General features: G+C 44.9%; 1 long non-coding RNA gene across 1 annotated transcript in view; it reads right to left on the reverse strand.

The window, feature by feature from the left end:
• LOC148050556 (uncharacterized) overlaps positions 1–8,512 on the reverse strand; it is a 30,753-nt gene extending 22,241 nt beyond the window's left edge. Inside the window, exons 1-3 of the long non-coding RNA XR_015700909.1 lie at positions 8,312–8,512; positions 1,732–1,777; positions 139–267 (exon numbers count right to left, since the gene is read on the reverse strand). This is a non-coding gene — a long non-coding RNA (uncharacterized LOC148050556). The remainder of the gene's footprint in view (positions 1–138; positions 268–1,731; positions 1,778–8,311) is intronic.
• Positions 8,513–9,215: the final 703 nt, after the last annotated feature.

Genomic DNA, 9,215 nt, shown 5'->3' on the forward strand with positions numbered 1-9,215 from the left:
CGCTGTTGCTAACCACTTTCCCAAAAGTACCAACTCCAGTCTCATCTTTACAGTCTCCCTAATCTGGTCCATCCCTTTTGGGGAACTTTGAAAACAGTAGTCGCCTCAGGCAAGCAGAAAGATGACAGCATAGCTCACCTCCACGATGCACACAGAGAATGATCACTGTTGGTTAGGAAGAACAGAATGCTCATTTGAAACATGTCTGAGAACGGCTGGTGGCTCAGTGTATTTTGATGTATCAAAGCCCTGAACACAATATTTCACCTGAAAAGAAAACCACAGTTATTATGCGGTGTTGTTACCGAGATCTCCCAGCTCAGTATCTTAATGCTTATTATTGGCACAGTGACAAGTTTATGACTGACTGTGTTTCTCCACCATTTCTGAAGCCCTTAATTTTTGATAGCTGCAGAAAGGAGATACATTTTCAAAGCTATCTGTGACTGTGAATGATTCCTTTTTGATTGTCAAACTAGAAAATCTGATTTTCAAAGGTTAGGTGTTTGACGTATTCTGAGAATCAGGCTGTCGGGAAATGTCTCAGACCGTGCCCCTAATATGGAAGCAACTGAATCATTCATCACTTTTGCAAATTAAACTTTTAAGACACACAGACATTTTTCTTTAATCCCAGCATTCAGATACCACAGCTAAGGGCGTAATAGAGGAATGGAGCGGAACTCTACTAACTGCTTTAATATCTTTTAATTTTAGGTGAAGTGTAGGAAGAACGATGCATGTGCCTGCATGAACATAGCTGCTGTTCTTGTCATAAAATCTGCTAATTATTCAAGCTATCTCCCTCTGTATAAAAATCCATCTTAATTCATTCTTCTCCTCTGGTATTTCAAGCAAATGAACAAATGAACTGAAGGGAGTTTAGGCTGCTGGCTGTATCAAAAGTTGCACTGATTAACTAAAACTGCCTTTTAAAAGACCTAGTTAAATCAGAGCAAATCCTTGCCCGAGCACACTTAAATCAGTTTATTTATTGAGTAACACTGATTTATTTGAATTTGGTAATCTGGGTCAGGACTCTGAAATATTTGCATGCCTACTTCATGTTTAGCGTACTATTTAGTCTATACACATTTTGTTTTAGTACAATGAAAGAATGAAACTCTTCTAAGAAGGTGTAATAAACAAGTCTGACACTTTTTTATAGCAGGTCAACTCAATAAAGACATCACCATTTCTTGATGATATGAAGCCAGCTGTGCTTAAAGAGACCTATTGAAACACACCCAAAATCAGTGTGCTAACTCCAAGTTTATGTTGAATTAGATTTTTGTTACTTTAATGAAATTGTTTTGAAAGAGTTTTATTTTAACCACAGCTACTTTTGTGTGTAAACGCAGCCTTAGGCAAACATCATCACAGGATATATCAAGGATACCTGATAACTGAAAAAATTGGGGATATGCTTTTGAACAGCATGGTTCACTGCAGCCATCTTCAAATTCTAATACAGAAATTGAATCTGGATGTAGAAGAAGTAGGAGACCAAATTAGGTATTACCCTTCCAGAGTACATGTTACATTTGTGTTGGTGTAATCTGAAACCACAAAAATGAAACTGCTACTTTTATTTTTGTCCTTCAGACTATATAGAGTGGAACTCTGCTTACCCACAAACCTATTCATTTCTTCATGCTTCTCATATAAGAAAACTCAGAATTTCCTATTTCTTGCAAACTTGTATTATATGAATTTCAAAGAAACACAAACCTATTGGCTGCTTCAGGGAATATCTGGTTGTAAACATCTGAAAAATCTGAAAATAGAAAAAAATCAACAAACCGAAAACAACTAAACACAAAACATCTAACTGCTTTTGTGTGTGTATATGTTGACGTGTCCAACAAAGAACTCCCATATACTGTGATGGTTGAAATTGGTTTGACATAGTGACAGCATGTGTGGTTTACGTTCATCTTTGTAGAACATGGTCATTTAAAACCTTTATCTAACTGGCTTAACAGGTGACCAGAAATATGTTGCCTTTGCAATTATTTTTGGTTTTGTTAGGACCAAAAAAGGGTTGGAGTCCTACTCTGTTCTTAGATTTGTTTTAACAGCATGTGTGGTCTAGTTTGTAGTTTAGATTGGAACAGAGTTCAAAAAAGCAGAAGTCCAGCAAAGTATTGTGCAATATTTCCATGTTTACTGTACTGGATGCACTGGGTAAATACTCTCAATGATACTTACTATTTCATGTATAAATAACAATCTCCAACTTTACAAGGATGCTACTCAGTTTTTAAGTAAATATTATACATGGAAAAGGCATATTGAGAAAAAAAGAGACACTGAATTAAAAATATATTTAAAGCAAGTTTATGTATCCTCTTGACTGGATAGACCTCAAGGCAGGGACTCGGGGAGCAAAGTCCCTCCCACTGTAAGAGAACATCAGGTTTGAGACCACCATAAGTTTATGGGACCTGATGAGATGTATCCCAGGCTCCTGAGAGAACTGGCTGATGTAGTTGCCAAGTCACTCTCCATGATATTTGGAAAGTCATGGCAGTCAGGTGAAGTCTCCAGTGACTGGAAAAAGGGAAACAGTGCACCCATTTTTAAAAAGGGTAGAAAGGAGGATGCTGGGAACTACCAACCTGTCAGCCTCACCTCTGTGCCTGGGAAGATCATGGAACAGATCCTCCTAGAAGCTGTGCTAAGGTACATGGGGAACAGGGAGGTGATTCGAGACAGCCAGCATGGCTTCACCAAGGGCAAGTCCTGCCTGACCAACCTAGTGGCCTTCTGTGATGGAGTGACTACATCAGTGGACAAGGGAAGAGCTATGGCTGTCATCTGTCTGGACATCTGTAAGGCCTTTGACACAGTCCCCCAAAACATCCTTCTCTCTAAATTGGAGAGATATGGATTTGATGGGCGGACTGCTCAGAATTGGCTGGATGGTTACATCCAGAGAGTAGTGATCGACAGCTCAATGTCCAGATGGAGACCAGTGATGAGTGGTGTCCCTCGGGGGACCACATTGGGACCACTACTGTTTAATATCTTCATCAATTACATAGTGGGATTGAGTGCACCCTCAGCAAATTTGCAGATGACACCAAACTGAGTGGTGTGGTTGACACGCCTGAGGGACAGGATGCCATCCAGAGGGACCTGGACAAGCTCGAGAAGTGGGCCCACATGAACCTCATGAGGTTGTGCAAGGTCCTGCACATGGGTCGGGGCAACCCCCAGTATCAATACAGGCTGGGGGATGAAGGGATTGAGAGCAGCCCTGCCGAGAAGGACTTGGAGGTACTGGTGGATGAAAAGCTGGACATGAGCCGGCAATGTGCTCCTGCAGCCCAGAAAGGCAACTGTATCCTGGGATGCATCAAAAGAAGTGTGGCCAGCAGGTCGAGGGAGGGGATTCCACCCCTCTACTCTGCTCTGGTGAGACCCCACCTGAGTACTGCGTCCAGCTCTGGGGTCCTCAGCACAGGAAAGACATGGACCTGTTGGAGCGGGTGCAGAGGAGGGCCACAAAGATGGGCTGGAGCACCTCTCCTATGAAGAAAGGCTGAGAGAATTGGGGTTGTTCAGCCTGGAGAAGAGAAGGCTGCGGGGAGACCTTATTGCAGCCTTTCAATTCTTAAAGGGGGCTTATAAGAAAGATGGGGGCAGCCAAAAGTACGGCCTAAAATAGGACTAAAAATAGTAGGGCCTGTAGCAATAGGACAAGGGGTAATGGTTTTAAACTAAAAGAGGGTAGATTCAGACTAGATATAAGGAAGAATTTTTTTATGATGAGGGTGGTGAAACACTGGAACAGGTTGCCCAGAGAGGCGGTAGGTGTCCCATCCCTGGAAACATTCAAGGTCAGGTTGGACAGGGCTCTGAGCAACCTGATCTGGTTGAAGATGTCCCTGCTCATTGCAGGAGGATTGGACTAGTTGACCTTTAAAGGTACCCTCCAACCCAAACCATTCTATGATTCTATGTATGCAGTTAACCGTTACAGCACTGTATTTGCAGGACCTAAGTCATTAATATTCCAAAATTACTAATGATATCCTGCCTCCAACTCTTCCAAACAGGCCCACTCCACATTCTCTTTCTATGCCTGTCCCCGTCCTGTAATAAGACAAGACCATCTGCACTTCTTTTTATTCTCTGCTCCCATAACACTTCAGAGATTGAAGTACAGTCAGTTGCTTACGGCTTGAGTCACTCCAATTCCATCCAGCATACATGTCAGTTCATTCCCAAGCTTTCTTCTGGGAGGCAACCAGGGAGCATCTCCACACGTAGCACACTCCAGAGTCAATACAGGTGATCCTACACAGTCCCCACACAGTCCTCCAATGCTACATCAGCATGCTTTGCTCCCACACATTCCCAAATCATGCCCCATAGCATGCAACACATAGTCTCAAGAACCACGCTATAAACAAATCCTGCTGGCAGTCTGGAGCATGCAGTGAGTGGAAAAAGGCTATAAAGTATCGTAGGGTGTCAACAGGAGCCCCAGGCTGACTGGTGTGCAAGCGGACATGTGCAGCCTGTTCCAGAAGGGATCAATCCTAGATTATGTATAGGTGAATTAGTTCAAAATAATTGGCCTGAAGGCCAGGTGTTGAATGCCCTCAGTAATGTTCACAAGACTTTACATTGGCAAAGATAACCTTAAAAATGTATAGCCTACATAACAATGTCTAACTGATCCTACAGCATGAAGTGCAGTAGTCTCATCAGCTACAAGCTTCAACTCAATGAGGCGAGTGTTGATCAATACAATTACTCACTATCCTCCCTGTTCATTATTTTTCTTTCTGACTAAAGCAAGAGAGAGGAGGGATGCTCACACTGGAAAGCCCTGCACATTCTAGTGAATAAATTACTATTTTGGGGAGTATTCACTCTTTAGGTGGCTAACTTAGGACCCCAATCTCCCAAACAGCCCTGCACAGGCAATAAAAGAATAAACTACTCCAGATGTGGAGCAAGAACCTAATTTAGATGCCTTCACTTGCCCTCACTTCTCCATTGAAACAGTCACCACTTGGGAAGGCATTATGTTCATTCCCCCCGCCCCCAAGTCTGTTAAGTCACAAGGTTTTTCTTTTGTAACTTTAGAGTGCAGAAGTTATTATTTATGGGTCTCTGAAGGTACTTCAAATCCAAGAACTCAGCAGTATGCACATGTCCATATTCAGTCATCTGCATGGGCTACTGTGAGTGACACCTTACTGGGCCATGTCTACTGGAAGAATGTTGCTATATGAGTAGGACTTTTACTGCCTCCTGTGACCCCCAGGCACTGTGATGCCAAGGTTCTGAGAACTACTGACAGAGTTCGGTAAGAGGCTCCCTTTCACTGACAGGTGAAATCCTCTATTAGTGAGAATTCAACCCCTTCTTCAAGAAGGAAAGGTGCTCTCTCACTGTGTATCTCCATCAGGCACATACTAAGATATTACTGGATGCACAAGCTGAAATTTTATCAGCTAATTAATGCACAGGACTCCTGCCAGACATTTTTAATCATAGTTGTAAATCTCTTGAAATGTAGAAAAAGCAATATAATCCAATAAAAGAAATGTGCTTAGAAATCATTTGAGAGGAATTAACCACATATATAGGCCACATATTTTTAATTACATCTGAATGTGAACCGCTAAATTTTAAGGTCAATTGTTATTGTGTCTATCTGATTTTCTTATTTTCTAAACACTCTCAATGTAAAATAGGTCAGAGAAAAAAGTAAAGAAAACATGAGTTGGAAAGCAGATCCATTAGGAAAGGGTGTGAAATAAAAAGGGGGAAAAGATGCCAGCATTAAACAAAAAGGTGCCCAGGAGTCTTTACAATAAATGCAGATCAGATACATACTGGCTTTTCTGGCTGCCAAAATGACCCCTAGTGATGGAAGACTGCTACTCTGTAACAATTTGGAGAGCTGATGTAAAGAATGAAATTAATTGCTAAAACAGGAAAGGATGGAGAACGGAAAACATAGCAAATGGGAATTAAGAAAGCTATCAGATCTTATTTTACTGTCCAGTCATGGGATATATTTTCCTAGATGCTGCTTTGTGAAAAAGAGCAAAGTCGCTTTCCTCATTACTTTTAGAGCTACTCTGAAAACTGAGAAGCTGAATTTGACAGTATCATTTCTGCCATTAGAAAACCTGCACTGAAGAAGAGGGACCAGAGAGTTATTTCCCTAGGTTTAGTTCCACACAAGAAAAGATTTCCTTCCTCCAACAGAGCACCGTGAGCCCCAAAGTCCTTATCCAAAATGGCAGTTACAAATACGGACGGACAGAATCCAAATGCTCATTAAATAAAGACAGACTAGTATGTTTTTAAACCATTTTAAGAAGTTAATTTATCAACAAAGGATATATAATCCTGGATGTAGATAATCATATTCTACATGGCTAAAAAGTGTGGAAAGTGAAGAGGCCAGCTATCTTCTGTTATGATTTTTGTCAGTTGTATGATACCAAAGATAACTGCAAATTCCAAACTTCAAAGTCAACATTTCCATTATTATCATTATTACTGCATGGAACTTGCATTTCCTTAAGTGAAAGGTGTATGTGAGAATCTCTGCCTACGAATGACGCAATGCTTCATGCCATGCCCTGCCCTTCAGACCAGCAGGCAGAACGAACGCTGTCCCCAGCCAGGGAAGCCTGTCAGCACTAGTGGGACCATGCACTGATCCTCCTCCTGCTCAGGCAGCATCGCAGCAGCCTCTTCCCAGCCACGCAAGGATGCAAGGCCGGCAGCGGAGGCTCCTCTACTCCCCCTCCTGGGAGGTCCGAAGTTCAGCTGCTGCCATTCCTCAACAAAGCAAAGGGCCTGCTTTCTGCTCCAGAAACGAAGGACAGCCGAGCGGGATGGATTTTGCAGATGAAGGCAGGAGCTGGGAGGGGGCAGAGCTCATCCCCCAGCTGTCCGCAGAAGGCAGCCCCACTGGGACAGATAGCCACCCATTCCTGCCCCCCTGTGCTGGGGAAGCTCAGGAGACCCCTGTCCCATGCCAAGGCGTGATCCTGCCTTCTACGCCTGGAACATCCCAGCATCCAGGCCCCCTTCCCTCCAGCTGCACCAATGTGGACCGGTTTCCCTAGCAATCAGGCAGCGTGGCAGCACTTTCTAAGCGACTTTTCTAAGCAATGTCATCTCCAACTTACCCACCCCAAACTAGCCAACTTCCACCAGTAACAGTGTTCTCATCAGTGAACAGGGCTGCAAACTAATGCATGAACGAGCCCAGTGGAGACAGCAATGTGTATTTACCGCACCCTGCCTGAACGGCACCTGGCATTTTTAGTAACACTATTAAACAAGAATTGAAAGAAACGGCTCTAAACTGGGTGGATGAAGGCAGGGTTTCTGAATGCAGTTTTCACGGATTTGAAACCACAAGCAAACACAATTTTTGCACCAGAAGGGGCAAAACCGTACTGAAGGAGAAACACAAGCAGCTTGTAACACTGATGACAATGGAGCAAATCGTTACGAATGCTTCTCAACACATCAATGGTACTGACTCCCAGCCACACCGCACTGCCATTCCACCTTCCACGCACTTTCAGACAGACATCAGTCCACACCGCATAGGATCCCAAGATCCCCAAGTTTCTGGAAAATAGATTTAGTCCAAATTTTTGTGACAGATGGAGTCGATAGTCTCAGGATGAAAAAAGCGCCAGTTTTGACAGGCAGCAGATACCGATGCCCCTTGTGGTTGGAGACGATGTTGCTCTGGAATTAAGGTAGCACTAGAACGAAAGGCAATGGGTAAATGCACCACTACTTATTTTGTTATGCTCCTCTCGCTGTGCCTTAATATTTGTATTTTTGTGTCGACTTCCTTGTAAGCAAAGCAAAGCGAACAGCGAGTATAACAGGAAGGCAGGATGTCGGCAAGGTATTTTGCTTTCAATGAAAACACACTTCATCCTATTAACTAACAGATTTTAAACAACTTTTTACTAATTGGCAGATCTTCATAAAGTATCAAAGAACTATACTGAGATCTACTGTATTTCTGTCGACAGGCATCCTCGCAGGTCAGTGTCTCAGACCCGTGCACAAAACCCCGGCCGAGAGGCTGAGTTGAACGAGTTTAAAATCGGTGGGGGATGCGGCAAGTGGAAACTAAGTTGCAATACTGAAGGCATAGCAAAGCAGTACTTACGTGGTCGCAGTACACCACTAACAGAGTTAACTTTGCTCTCCCTCAGTGTACCAACACACTGAAACCAGGAGCTCTCTTTAGATTTCAGTAAGAACAAAGTCGGTCCCGTTTTGAGGCTGACCTCCCTACCTTTGGGGAAGCAGCTCTGCCCTCACTTGAACCAGCGGGTAGTTTGGGTACACACATCACTCGGGGCTAGAGACCTTTTTTTTCCCCCCTTGCTGCAAGAAGCGGGGCCAGCTTAAGAGCAGCATCCCCGCCGCCCGCCCTGTCGCCTGGGCGGCCAGGCAGCACGCCGCTCCCGGGGAGCCCCGCCGCCGCCGCCGCCGCCGCCGCCGCCGCAGCCGCCCGGCCGGCCCCGCAGCGCCGAGCCGCCCCGCCGCCGCCGCCGCCGCCTTCGCCGCCCGCCTCTCGGCCGAGCGCTGCGCCGCCTTAACGGGAGGAGGGGCTCCTCGGGGGGCTGTCACTCTCCTTAAGCCTTTCCTTTCAAGCTTTGAATGTGAGCTGCCCGCCAGCCCCCCTCTCTCCCTCCCTCCCTCCAGCAGATCGTAAAGAGAGGAGGGAAAAAAAAAAAAGTTTCAACAACAGGCTGGACCAATGGCAAGTGGCGAGGCAGGGAAAGGGGGCCGAGCGAAGGGAGAAAAAAGTGGAGAAAAGGAGAAAGAGAGCGAGAGAGCGCAGGCTGGGGGGATGTGTAAAAGAAGAAGCGTTGCTAATTTTTTTTGTTTGTTTGCTTTTCCATGCATGCATAATGAGGCCTAATCAGAGCACGTTGCTGCTGCTCGGAGGGCACTTTTGTATTTAAAGCCTTGCAAAGAAAAAAAGATCCACAGACGGATCCGCAGAGCAGCTTGCAGGGCTTGTTGACAACAGCAGCAGCATCAGTCGCCCAGAGAGAAAGAGACCCTGAAGGCTGCCTCTTCTCCTTTCCCCGTGCTATCTTCTCGCTAGCGGGGAGAGAGATTTCTCCTCCCCGCCACCCGAAAGCGCAACCCGTACCGAGAGGGAGTGAGCGGAGCCGGGACTGCGAATG

Source organism: Nipponia nippon, unplaced genomic scaffold (genome assembly GCF_047370975.1).
Source record: "Nipponia nippon isolate SJK-2023a ecotype South Korea unplaced genomic scaffold, ASM4737097v1 scaffold_8, whole genome shotgun sequence".
Taxonomy (NCBI): Eukaryota; Metazoa; Chordata; class Aves; order Pelecaniformes; family Threskiornithidae; genus Nipponia; species Nipponia nippon.